The sequence below is a fragment of the Macaca fascicularis genome, chromosome 6 (genome assembly GCF_037993035.2).
Source record: "Macaca fascicularis isolate 582-1 chromosome 6, T2T-MFA8v1.1".
NCBI classification, from domain to species: domain Eukaryota; kingdom Metazoa; phylum Chordata; class Mammalia; order Primates; family Cercopithecidae; genus Macaca; species Macaca fascicularis.
The window spans coordinates 129,421,868-129,434,878 of record NC_088380.1 but is presented as its reverse complement, the minus strand read 5'-3'; the positions used below and the strand labels follow the sequence as shown (position 1 = coordinate 129,434,878).

The following is a 13,011-nucleotide window of genomic DNA, read 5'->3' as shown; positions in this document are numbered from 1 at the left end:
AGACCTACGTGGAAGACCTCTCTAAACGGGCAAAAAACTGTGAAGATATTTTTGTTTCATGTGAATGCCCACCAAAGGGTGATCTCGGCAGAGGAGGATTTTAATAATCATGAGGATTTGAATAAAATGACTCCTTCTGTGCATATGAGTCAGCCTCTTTCCCCAGTCACCACTGGCATCACACAATGGGCTCATAAAGTAGCCATGGTGGCAGGAATAGAGTTTATGCACGGGCTCAGAAATATGGACTTCCACTCACCAAAACCAACCTGGCTACAGCCACTGTGGAGCACCCAATCTGCCAGGAGCAGAGATCAACACTGAGGCCCCAGTATGGCACCATTCCACATTGGGAATGATCAGCCAGACACCTGACAGCAGGTTGGTTACAATGGATTGCTTCCATCATGAATGGGGCAGAGTTTTGTCCTTACTGGAATACACTTCCTCTGGATATAGATTTGCCTTCCCTGCACACAGTGCTTCTGCCAAAACTATCATCCGTGGACTTACAGGATACTGTATCCACTGTCATGGAACTGACTTCATAGCAAATGATCCCATGCTTGTGGAATTCACTGGGCTTACCACATTCCCCATCATCCTGAACAGCTGGCGTGGTAGAATGATGGAATGGCCTTTTGAAGACTCAGTTACCATGCTAGCTAAGTTGCAATACTTCGCAGGGCTGGGTCAAGTTTCTTCCCAAGGCTATACATGCTCTGAATCAACATATAGTGCATAGCGTTGTTTCTCCCATAACCAGGAGTGATAGGTCCAGGAATCAAGAGGTAGAAATGGGAATACCACCACTCACCTTTACCCCTAGTGCCCCACTAGCAAAATGTTTGCTTCCTGTCCCCAGGACTTTATGCTCTGCTGGCCTCGAGGTCATAGTTCCATAGTGAGGAATGCTTCCACCAGGAGATACAACGATTCTGATTAAATGAAAGCTAAGGCTGTTGCCTAGCCACTTTATGCTCATGTCTTTAAATTTACAGGCAAAGATGGGAATTACTGTGCCATGTATTGCTCTGCTATGTACTGGCTGGGGTGATTGATCCTGCCTACCAAAGGGAAACTGGACTACTACCCCACAATAGAGGTAAGGACCTCCTGTCTGGAATACAGGAGATCCCTTCAAGCACAGTATTAATATTACTGTACCCTGTAATTAAAGTCAGTGAAAAAAACTTCAGCAACCCAAATCAGGCAGGACTACTAATAGCCCAGACCCTTCAGGAATGAAGGTTTGAGTGACCTACCAGGTAAAGAAACACAGCCAGCTGAGGTGCTTGCTGAAGGCAAAGGGAATATGGAATGAGTAGAGGTATTTATAAATACCAGCTATGGCAGGGCGTGGTGGCTCACACGTGTAATCCCAGCACTTTGGCAGGCTGAGGTGAGCAGATCACTTGAGTTCAGGAGTTCCAGACCAGCCTGGTCAATATGGTGAAACCCCAACTCTACTAAAAATACAAAAATTAGCCAGCATGGTGGCACTCACCTGTAATAACAGCTACTCAGGAGGCTGAGGCAGGAGAACTGCTTGAACCTGGGAGGAGGAGGTTGCAGTGAACTGAGATCCCGCCACTGCACTCCAGCCTAGGCGGCAGAGCGAGACTCTTGTTATTCATTCATTCATAAATAATGCCAGCTATGACCACACAACCAGTTACAGAAATTAAGACCGAATTGTCATGAATATTTCCTCATTTTGTTACAAAAATATGTATGTATATATAGTAAACAACTATCTTTGTTTTCTTCTCTCTTAACCCCTTATCATGTAACATATGATGTACTGACTTTATGTCATAATATTTAAGTGTCAACTTTATATCATCGTATTTAAATTATAAGATATCAAGAAGAATAAACATCACTCAAGGATTCTACCTTCTCTTCTGGGGAAGGAGTTAGTGTATTTGGGGTTATAGGATGGATGTATCATGTGAGGTGGAATTATGAAATTGTTGTATCTTTATTTGGAGAATAAAGACAGTATTTGACCTCCAAATTAGAGCTTCCAACATGCGGTCTCACCAATAGTGTGTTAGAGAACCTGCCTCCTCTCACCTCCATCCTCATCATGACTGGTTTTTATCAATCTTTACCATTTTGCCTATTGAATTAAAAAGCAAGCAAGTGGCCGGGCACAGTGGCTCATGCCTGTAATTCCAGTACTTTGGGAGGCCAAGGCGGGTGGATCACCTGAGGTCTGGAGTTCAAGACCAGCCTGGCCAACATGGTGAAACCTCATCTCTACTACTCTACTAAAAATACAAAAATTAGCCAGGCGTGGTGGTGTCCACCTGTAATCCCAGCTACTCAGGAGGCTGAGGCACGAGAATCACTTGAACCCGGGAGGTGGAGGTTGCAAGTGAGTAGAGATCGTGTAATTGCGCTCTAGCCTGGGCGACAGAGCGAGATTCAGTCTCAAAAAATAAATAAATAAAAATAAATAAAAAGCAAGCAAACAAACCTTATTTTACTTTGCCTTTCTGTAATTAAGTATGGTTTAAGGAAATGTGTATGAATACCAAGTTGACAGGGAATAGGCTTCTCATGGTTAATTTTATGTGACAACTTCAGTAGGCCACAGGGTGCCCTGATAATTTGGTCAAACATTTCAAACTAAGCACCTGTGAAATGGTACTTCAGAACCTGCTCTACCCACAGTCTTCTACTTAGTAAACAATGCCATCATTCTGAAACTGCCTTTGCAAAATTATGACTGAGACAGTGAAAGAGATCTAACCTAATTGACTCCAATCTTGCTTCCAACCTCCAAGCTGTCCTTGTTTATTCCTGAGTGTAGACTGAACTAACTTTGGGAGGAACTCAGTCTACAGTTTATAGTTCAAAACAAAGACGATAACAGCCCTTTCCCAAAGCAAACCTCTTTCTTGCCTGGGGACTATACTGCCTTTGTAGGACTAAGAAATTAGCCACAAGACTAGAAATTATGGTTTAGGAGTCATGCAGCTGGAGGCTGCAAGAATCTGCCCTCCCTAAGCTGCTCCTAAGATCAATGCTTAAGATATTCTGCACACCCTGCACTTGATAGATCAGCTGGCACCACCCACACTGATAAACTGGTTCATCTGATCTTGTGGTCTCCACCTAGGAACTGACTCAGGGCAAGAAGACAGTTCTGACTCCCTATGACTTCATCTCTGACCTGACCAATCAGCACTCCTGGCTCACTGGCTCCTCCCCACCCACTAAGCTGTCCTTAAAACTCATCACTGAATGTTTGGGGAGACTGATTTGAGAAATACTAAAACTCTAGTTTCCTGCACAGCAGGCTCTTCGTGAATTACTCTTTCTCTATTGCAGTTCCCCTGTCTTGATAAATCGGCTCAGCCTAGGCAGCAGGCAGGGTGAACCCCCTGGGTGGTTAAAATTCTTCCCTTTTTTCAGGTTAAAAACCTTGGGAGTCACCCTTGTTCCTCACTTTTTCTCATGCCCCAAATCTAATCCATCAGTGGATCCTATTGCCTCAATCACCAAGAGCTATCCAGAATCCAACTATCTTCCAACACTTCCTTCCACAGAACTAACTGTTCTAAGCCCTCATCATCTTTCACTTGGGATACTACAGTAGCTTCCTAACTGAGCTTCCTATCTGCACCACTCTTCCTATAGTTTATTCTCCACATTAAAATGGGAGTAATTCTTTTAAGACATGACTCATGTAACCAGTAGGTAAGCTCCACAAAGGCAGGGATTTTCATTTATATTTTTTGCTACTGTGTCCTTGGCATCTAGAAGAGTTCCTGGCACATGGTTGGTGATCAATAAATACTGAATCACGTTGCTCCTCTGCCTCCTACTTCTCAAAGTAAAAGCCAACATAGGCTGGGTACAGTGCCTCATGCTTGTAATCCCAAAACTTTGGGAGACCAAGGTGGGATGATCTCTTGAGCATAGGACTTTGAGACCAGCCTTGGCAACAAAGTGAGACCCCTCCTCTACAAAAAATAAAAAATTAGCCAGGTGTGGTAGCATGCATCCATGGTCCCAGCTGCTTGGGAGGCTGAGGCAGGAGGATCACTTGAGCCTGAGATGTTAAGGCTGCAGCAAGTCATGACTGCACCAATACACTCCAGCTTGGGTCACAAAGTGAGACCTTGTCTCCTTCCCCTTCAAAAAGAAAAAAGAAAAAAGAAAAGCCAACGTCCTTATCACTGCCTAACAGACCTATGCCCTGCCCTACCACCCTACCATTCCATTTCCCATTATTTCCCCCACCACACTATATATGACCTTATCTCTTATCACTCTCTATTTTCCTACTCCATTCCAAATCCACTGGATCCTTTCTACTCTTAAAACACATTATGCACACTCCCACTTCATGTTCCTTGCACATACTGTTCCTTCTGCCTAAAAAACACTTCCCTTGGATAACCTCATGACTCACCCCCTCACCTCCTTCACGTCTGGGTTCTAATGTTGCCTTTCCAGGGAAGGCTTCTCTGATGATCCCCCAGCACTCTTTATCTATCTTCCTTTGTTTCTTTTTCTCCATAGTGCTTACAACTATCTAAGATACTACATTTAATTTAATTATCATGTTTACTCTTACTCTCCCCCAACTAGAATGCAAGCTCCTTGAAGGTAGAGAATTTTGATTCTTTTTTTCGTTACTGTATCCCCAGAGGGAGATAAGTGTGCCTGCCACTTAATAGGTAGATAAATATTTGTTAAGTAGATGACTTGTTTTCATTTTCTCTTGACATTGTAAAGCATGCTACAATGAACAACTTTATATGTATATCTTTATGAATTTATGGATATAGACTAAAAAGTGGGAAGGTTGTTTCAAAGGGTATATAAATATCTTATCTAATATATACTGCCAAATTGGCCTCCAAAATACAGCTTCCAACTTTCAGTTTCACCAATAGTGTGTTAGAGAACCTGTCTCCTCTCACCTCCATCCTCAACAGGACTGATTTTTATCAATCTGTTCCATTTTGCCTATTGAATTAAAAAAAAAAACACATGCCTTGTTTTACACTGGGTTTCTTTAATTACTGGTGAAACTGACTCTCTTTTCTTCCTTTCTTTCTCTTTTTTTTTTTTTTTTTTTTTGAGACAGAGTCTTGCTCTGTTGCCCAGGCTGGAGTGCAGTGGCGCAATCTCAGCTCACTGCAAGCTCCGCCTCCCGGGTTCACGCCATTCTCCTGCCTCAGCCTCCCCAGTAGCTGGGACTACAGGCGCTCACCACCATGTACTTTAGTAGAGTGGGGTTTAGTAGAGACGGGGTTTCACCTTGTTAGCCAGGATGGTCTCGATCTCCTGACCTCGTGATCTGCCCGCCTTGGCCTCCCAAAGTGTTGGGGTTACAGGCATGAGCCACTGAGCCCGGCCTCTTTCTTTTGTCACTTGTACCCCGAATGTTTCTCTCCTCTTAACAAAACCAAACAAAAAACCACTCTCTACTCATGACTGCTTCCAGACCATACTTTTAGCTGGGATCTTCAGTCCCTCCGCAACCACTCAACCCAACTCTTCAAGCTCCAACCCCAGTATGTGTCCCTCCTTATCAACCATCCACACTTCTTACACTTCCCCATACAATTCCCTGAGCCTAAAATGATTCCCCTCCCTTTCTCAAACTGGCAAACTTCCACTCAGCCTTCCAGAGTGAGCTTTCATGTCAGCGGTCCCTGCCCTGCAACACCAATGCAACCACTGGGAATGGGAGGCACAGAATAAGTAACCACAGAAATGAATTTTTGCTCTATCTATGTAACCTCAATAATCAGATGAATTTCCATTAGCAAGAAATGGAGAAAAGGGTGAGGATGTAGAGAAAAGAGCTTACAGTTTATGAAACAGTCCCTACTAAGAAAAGGCAGCTGGTGAGACTCAATTCACATATTGGCTGTTCCTTAGAATGAGAATTATAAAATCAACGAGAAGAGAGGAATAGCATATTTCAAATACCAACTCACTCTCCTCAAAAAAGAAGAAAAAAAGCAACTGAAAAGGGATACCACATTGGGCGTTTCAAATATGCCCAATCTAATCATCAGAATTTAACCAGCAAATTACATGGGATCTGAGAGGGCTTTTAGCTTTGTGGAAGGTTTTCTGCTCCTTCTAAAGTTTTCAGGAAGGTTTAAAAAAAATCCTCTGAGAGTTTTCCCAAATCAAACGAAATAGCAAATGAAGTGAGGCAATGGTCCCGTACTCATGGAATTCACTGCTTACCATATTCCCCATCATCCTGGAACAGCTGGTGTGGTAGAATGATGGAATGGCCTTTTGAAGACTCAGTTACAGTGCTGAATTATAATGCTTCAAAGGGCTGGGTCAAGTTTCTTTTTTTGGGAGGGGTGGTAAACAAAGTCTCGCTCTGTCACCCAGGCTGAAGTACAGTGGCAGGATCTCGGCTCACTGCCAACTCCACCTCCCAGATTCAAGCAATTCTCATGCCTCAGCCTCCCAAGTAGCTGGGATTACAGGGGCACACCACCATGCCGGCTAGTTTTTGTATTTTTAGTAGAGACAGGGTTTCACCATGTTGGCCAGGCTGGTCTCAAACTCCTGACCTTAAGTGATCTAACCACCTTGGCCTCCGAAAGTGCTGGGATTATAGGCATGAGCCACCGCACCCGGCCTCAAGTTTCTTTCTCTTGCATTTATTTATTAGATTGGGAACTTAAAGTAAGCGGTAAAAAGATCCCACCTGAGTGAAACTAAAATTAACTCTCAGTTACTATGAGATGACATTTTCCTACTAGACAGATAATTAAATAATTCAGCTTTTAAAAATTTTCTTGGCTGGACGCAGTGGCTCATGCCTGTAATCCCAGCACTTTGGGAGGCAGAGGGGGTGGATCACAAGGTCAGGAGATCAAGACCATCCTGGCTAACACAGTGAAACCCCATCTCTACTAAAAATACAAAAAATTAGCCGGGCATGGCGGCGGGCTCCTGTAGTCCTAGTTACTTGGGAGGCTGAGGCAGGAGAATGTTGTGAACCTGGGAGGCGGAGCTTGCAGTGAGCTGAGATCGTGCCACTGCACTCCAGCCTGGGCAACACAGCGAGACTGTCTCCAAAAAAAAAAAAAATTCTTTCACTCTTTAAAAATTGTTAAAAATGTAGTATGCACCTCTCACTGGTAGTGCCCCTTCACCTCCTACAAGGCTAATCTGATTCTACAAATGAAATAAAAGATAGAGCAAGACTTCTTTCAATGTTTAGAGTGGCCCAAAGATAACAAACACAGCCTATGAGCTAGGACCATGAGCCAGGAACTTCGGGGAACTTACACACCTAAAGCACATCAATGGTTAGTCTATATCTTACGTTAATTATGAGAACTAAACTCTGATTTTTTTTATCTTGCCCAAATTCCTATCTAAGCGGTCTGGGGAGTCACACCCACAGATGGGTTTTATTTAATCCTATATAGCATGATTTACTTTCCAACCTGACTCTGGCATAACATTAGGAGACAAAAGAAGAACATCAAAATATTTTACCCTGAAACATGTTTCTTTGCCATATTTTGAAATGGCCCTGCAAAGCCGTTCTTTGTGGGGGGAAAATTTACATCTGTAAAGAATATTAACATAGCTAGAAGATCTTTTTCTTCCAGACCCTCCCAATCCTAAAGAGATTAACTAAGAACTGAATAGGAAACATTTGTCACCTATTGTCTCTAAGGGCAGCCACTATTAGACTTCAGAAGAACTTTGGTCTCTACAATCTTTGTCTTAACCTGAACATTCCTTTTCTATCTATCCCAGGTTTTTAGGCAAATTCAACCAGAAAACGTTTAAATTCACCTATAGCCTGGAAGCTCCCGGCTTTGAGTTGTTCCACCTTTCTGACAAACCAATGTATTTCTTAAATGTATTTGAAGTCTCATGCCTCTCTAAAATGTATAAAACCAAGCTGCACCCTGACCACCTTGGGCACATGTTCTCAGGACCTCCCAAGGGCTATGTTACGGGCCACGGTCACTCATATTTGGCTCAGAATAAATATCCTCAAATATTTTACACAGTTCGACTCTTTTCATCAACAATTATTATTATTTATTATTTGAGACAGTGTCTTGCTCTGCCACCCGGGCTAGGGTGCAGTAGAGTGATCATGGCTCACTGTAGCCTTAACCTCCTGGGGTCAAGCAATCCTCCCACCTCAGCCTCTCCAGTAGGGACCATAGGTACATACCACTAGGCCTAGCTAATTTTTTAAATTATTTGTAGAGGCGAGTTCTCACTACGTTGCCCAGGCTACTCCTCAAATTCCTGGGCTCAAGGGATCTTCCCACCTTGGCCTTCCAAAGTGCTGGGATCACAGGCATGAGCTACCGCACCCAGCCAAATTTTTTTTGTTGGGGAAACAAGGTCTCCATATGTTGTGCAGTCTAGTCTCCAACTCCTGGGCTCAAGTCTGCTTTGGCCTCCTGAGTACCTGAGACTGAAGGCATGAGTCATTAACTTTTTCCCTTCCCTAAATCTCTTAAGGTAAGACTAACATAAGCAGGTCTCATTCATTCATTTATTCAAATGCAAATGATTACAATATCCAGGCAAATGATTACAATATCCAGGCATGATACCTAGAAATAAATGGCATTAAAACAGACAAGTCAGGCTGGGCCTGGTAGCTCACTCCTGTAATTCTAGCATTTTGGGAGGCAGAGGCGGGTGGATAACTTAAGTCCGAGAGTTCAAGACTAGCCTGGGCAACATGGTGAAACCCTCTCTGTACCAAAAATACAATAATTAGCCAGGCGTGGTGGTAGGCACCTGTAGTCCCAGCTACTGAAATAGTGAGACATTTAAAATAATAAATACAATTTTATAAACTGTCTTATTCACAGAAAGAAATGAAAATGATTCTTAACCATATAAAAAGATGTTCAACTTCATTCCTAATTCATAAAATCTTGAATGACATTAAGAAGTACATTGTGATACTACTGTTCACCTATCAGATTGGCACAAATCCAAGAGCCTGAGAACACTCAGTTGGCAAGCGTATGAGGAAGGATATACTCTCATAAACTGCTACAGTAATGCATAATACCACAGTTCCTATGGATGGGAATTTGACAACATCAGCTAACATTAAACATGCATTTAATTTTTGGTCCAGTAACCACTGCTAGAAATGTATTCTAAAGACTCACTGACAAAAATACAAAAAGACATACACACAGGCTATTGATTGAAGACAAAGGAGAACAATTCAGATACAGGCTTTACCTTGTTTGAGTATACTTTGCTTTAATATGCTTTGCAGATACTGCATTTATTACAAATTAAAGTTTTGCCATGATCCTGCATCGAGCAAGCCTATCGGCGGCATTTTTCCAACAGCATGTGCTCACTTCGTGTCTCTGTGTCACAGTTTTGTAATTCTCCTAGTATTTTGAAAACTTTTCCATTATTATTTTATCTGTTATGGTGACTTGTGATCAGTGATCTTACATGTTACTACAGTAATTGTTTTGGAGTTCCACAAGCCACACCTATTAAAAGATGGCAAACTCAATAAATGGTGCTGGCTATCCACAATAGCAAAGACATGGAATCAATCTAAATACCCATCAAAGGGGCTGGGCGCGGAGGCTCACGCCTGTAATCCCAGGGCTTTGGGAGGCCAAGGCGGGTGGATCACAAGGTCAAGAGATCGAGACCATCCTGGCCAACATGGTGACACCTCGTCTCTACTAAAAATACAAAAAATTAGCTGGGTGTGGTGGCGCACACCTGTAGTCCCAGCTACTTGAGAGGCTGAGGCAGAAGAATCACTAGAACCCTGGAGGTGGACGTTGTGGTGAGCCAAGATCGTGCCACTGCACTCCAGCCTGGGCAGCAGAGCAAGACTCCATCTCAAAATTAAAAAAAAAAAAAAATACCCATCAAAGGAAGACTGAATAAAGAAAAGGTGGTACATACACACCAAGGAATACTATGCAGCCATGAAAAAGAATGAGAGACTGTACTTTGCGGGAACATGGATGGAGATGGAGGCCATTATCGTTAGCAAACTAACGCAGGAAAAGAAACCAAATACCACATGTTCTCACTTATAAGTGGGAGCTAAATGATGAGAATGCATGGACACATGGAGGGGAACAACAGACACTGGGGCCTAATGGAGGGTGGAAGATGAGAGGAGAAAGAGGATCACAAAAAATAACTATCAGGTACTAGGTTTAGTACCTGGATGATGAGATAATCTGCACTTAATCTTAGCCAAAAGGCCAAGAAGCGATGATGAGGAGATAATCTGTACACCAAACCACTGTGATATGAGTTGACCTACATAACAAACAGGCATATGTACCTCTGAACCTAAAAAAAAAAAAGGTTAAAAAATAAATAAGTAAATGGTGAAGGGATAAATGGTAGCCATATGTAGAAGATTGAAACTGAACCCCTTCCTTACACCATACACAAAAATAAACTCAGGTCGGGTGCAGTGACTCATGCCTGTAATCCCAGCACTTCGGGAGGCTGAGGCAGGCAGATCACCTGAGGTCAGGAGTTCGAGACCAGCCTGACCAATATGGTGAAACCCTGTCTCTAATAAAAATACAGAAATTAGCCGGGTGTGGTGGCACATGCCTGTAATCCCAGCTACTCGGGAGGCTGAGACGGGGAATCACTTGAATCTGGGAAGTGGAGGTTGCAGTGAGCTGAGACAGCGCCATTGCACTCCAGCCTGGGAAAGAAGAGTGAAACTCCTGCTCAAAAAAAAAAAAAAAAAAATTATTAATTAAATAAAAAAAATTAAACTCAATATGGATTAAAGATTTAAATGTAAAACCTAAAATTATAAAACCCCTAATGATAACCCTAAGAAATACCATTCTGGACGTAGGCCCCTGCAAAGATTTCATGACAAAAATGTCAAAAGCAATTGCAACAAAAACAAAAATTGACAAATGGGACCTAATTAAACTAAAGAGCTTCTGCACAGCAAAAGAAACTATCAGAGTAAACAGACAACCTACAGAATGGAGAAAATATTTGCAAATTATGCATGTGACAAAGGTCTAACATCCAGAATCTATAAGGAACTTAAAACGAATTTACAAGCAAAGACCAAACAACCCCATTAAAACGTGGGCAAAGGACATGAACAAACACTTTTCTTTTTTTTTTTTGAGACAGAGTTTCGCTCTTATTGCCCAGGCTGGAGTGCAACAGTACGGTCTCTGCTCACCACACCCTCGCCCTCCCGGCTTCAAGAGATTCTCCTGCCTCAGCCTCCAGAATAGCTGGGATTACAGGCATGCACCATCACGCCTAGCTAATTTTGTATTTTTAGTAGAGACCGGGTTTCACCACCTTGGTCAGGCTGGTCTCGAACTCCCGACCTCAGGTGATCCACCAACCTCGGCCTCCCAAAGTGCTGGGATTATAGGCATGAGCCACTGCACCTGGCCAAAAGGTGAAGATTTCTTGGAACTGTGGTGCCACCCATGTTTTTGTTTTGAGACAAAGTTGTCGCCCAGGCTGGAGTGCAGTGGTGGCATCTCAGCTCACTGAAACCTCCGACTTCTGGGTTCAAGCAATTCTCTGCCTCAACCTCCCAAGTACCTGGGATTACAGGTGCCTGCCAACACACTAGGTTAATTTTTGTACTTTTAGTAGAGACGGGGTTTCATCATCTTGGTCAGGCTGGTCTTGAACTCCTGACCTCGTGATCCACCCACCTTGGCTTCCCAAAGTGCTGGGATTACAGGCGTGAGCCACCACGCCTGTACCAACACTTTTCAAAAGAAGACAAACAGGCCAAACGTGGTGGCTCATGCCTATAATCCCAACACTTTGGGAGGCCGAGGTGGGTGGATCACCTGAGGTCAGGAGTTCGAGGCCAGCCTGGCCAACATGGTGAAACCCCGTCTCTACTAAAAATGCATAAATTAGCTGGGTGTGGCGGTGGGCACCTGTAGTCCCAGGTACTCGGGAGGTTGAGGCAGATGAATTGCTCCTGGGAAGTGGAGACTGCAGTGAGCCAAGATGGCACCACTGCACTCCAGCCTAGGCAACAGAGCAAGACTCTGTCCCAGAAAAAACAAACAAACAAACAAAAGATAAACAAGCAGCCAACAAGCATATGAGCAGATGCTTAACATCACTGATCAGTAGAAAATGCAAATCAAAACAACAATGACATATCATCTCACATCTTTCAGAATAGCTATTATTAAAAAGTCAAAAAATAACATATGCAGGCTGTTCTGCCTATGGAGGAGCCATTCTTTATTCCTTTACTTTCTTAATAAACTTGGTTTTACTTTCCTCTATGGATTCGCTTCTTACTATTTCTTGTGTGAGATGAAGAACCCTCTCTTGGGAGTCTGGATCAAGACCCCTTTCTGGTAACATCTTTGTGACAACCATGAAGGAAAGATACTGAGGAGACCCTTGACCCAAAGGAAATAGACAGCAGCACCAATTGGAAGACTTTGGAGTCAAGGAAACTTTTCTTTTGAGCTATTTACAGCTTTTAATAAGTAACAGACCAGGTGCAGTGGCTCATGCCTGTATTCCCAGCACTTCGGGAGGGCGAGGTAGGCAGATCACCTGAGGTCAGGAGTTCAAAACCAGCCTGGCCAACATGGTCTCTACTAAAAATGCAAAAATTAGCCATGCATGGGGGTGGGCACCTGTAATCCCAGCTACTGGGGAGGCTGAGGCATGAGAATTGTTTGAACCTGGGAGGCAGAGGTTGCAGTGCGCCGAGATGGCACCACTGCACTCCACCTGGGTGACTCTGTCTCAAAAAAAAAAAAAAGGACAAAGAACTACCATTTGACCCAGCATTCCAATTATTGGGTACATACCCTAAGAAAATAAATCATTCTACCATAAAGACACAGGCACATGTATGTTCATCGCAGCACTATTCACAGCAGCAAAAACATGAAATCAACCTAATTGCCCATCAGCAGTAGACTGGATAAAGAAATCTTGGTACATATACACCATGGAATACTGTGCAGCCATAAAGAATTA

At 43.2% G+C, this 13,011-nt stretch overlaps 1 protein-coding gene across 12 annotated transcripts in view; it reads right to left on the bottom strand.

Moving 5' to 3' along the window:
- Positions 1-13,011, bottom strand: part of SNX24 (sorting nexin 24) — a 192,001-nt gene that overhangs the window by 168,068 nt on the left and 10,922 nt on the right. Inside the window, exon 1 of one of the 12 annotated variants that reach the window (XM_073994097.1) lies at positions 1,508-1,605. The exons of the other annotated variants lie outside the window; for them this stretch is intronic. The gene's annotated coding sequence lies outside the window, so the exon portion shown is untranslated. Of the gene's footprint in view, positions 1-1,507; positions 1,606-13,011 lie in introns of those variants that run through there. 12 annotated transcript variants of the gene reach the window in all.